General features: G+C 31.4%; 1 protein-coding gene across 4 annotated transcripts in view; it reads left to right on the top strand.

Annotated features, from left to right (window-relative positions):
* The window catches only part of LOC118737681 (sodium/potassium-transporting ATPase subunit alpha), a 105,242-nt gene that overhangs the window by 28,076 nt on the left and 76,152 nt on the right, over positions 1 to 1,014 (top strand). The gene's annotated exons all lie outside the window — the stretch shown is intronic.

The following is a 1,014-nucleotide window of genomic DNA, read 5'->3' on the forward strand; positions in this document are numbered from 1 at the left end:
GTTATTTGCGTGGAAGACTAGCACATTTCAGATTTTTGCGTGGAAGACTAGCACATTTCAGATTTTCGCTTGGAAGAGTAGCATATTTCAGATTGTTAAGCCGCGAAAACTGCGCGTCTCCGGTTTAAAGTAAATCATAAAAGCATAATATATATTGAAAATTCAAACGTTTATTCTATATTTCTTTAATTGTATTATGAAAATCATGAAATTCAGACGGTATATACCGTTTACTAATCATTTGTTGAATATCATCCACTTTTCTTTTTTTTAAAGGTATTTTTCCCTTGTAAGCTTTAGGCAATTCACAGTGTTTCATGGTTGACCATTGAACATTTTTTTTCATTAGGTTCAACTTCTCCTCGCTTTGCATAAAGTCGTATTTTACTGCCATGTCTACTTGATTTTTGCTATTTTTTATTGTAATTTTCCGTACATGTGATATCTTAATTTTTTGCCAATGTAAATATTTGGACAGTTCTTCGAAGGAAAATATTTCATTTGCGTTTGCGTTGTTGAAAATTTGTTGAGTTTTTTTAGTATTCTCCTGGGCTTTAAACTTGGGCCAATATGGATTTTTTTAAGAGAATTAACTTTATTTTAATTGAAGGTTTTTTAAGTAAATAAATAAACATAACATAAATAATATCACTTTGAAACGGGGTCCTCTTGATATGATACTGTATGTATATGGTTTTTCGTATTTATTTATAAATAAAGATTCCCTGAGAAAGACGCGAATGTCGAAAGGTGTAGGAGGAAAAATAAACGTTTATTTTACTTGTAATAACCGGCCAAAAGGCTCCATATACAACACTAAACTTTCAGCATGACCGAAGAAAAATAATTATAGTATAAACATACATATTTATGTAACTTTTTTTTTTTAACGGCTGCTACAACCTTATATGAACTGCCTTGCGTATCCCTCTTCCACACAAAAATCTGAAATGTGCTAGTCTTCCAGGCAAATAACGAAATGTGCTACTCTTCCACGCAAAAATCTGAAATGTG

Source organism: Rhagoletis pomonella, unplaced genomic scaffold (genome assembly GCF_013731165.1).
Source record: "Rhagoletis pomonella isolate Grant_MI unplaced genomic scaffold, Rhpom_1.0 Rhpom_scaffold_00004, whole genome shotgun sequence".
NCBI classification, from domain to species: domain Eukaryota; kingdom Metazoa; phylum Arthropoda; class Insecta; order Diptera; family Tephritidae; genus Rhagoletis; species Rhagoletis pomonella.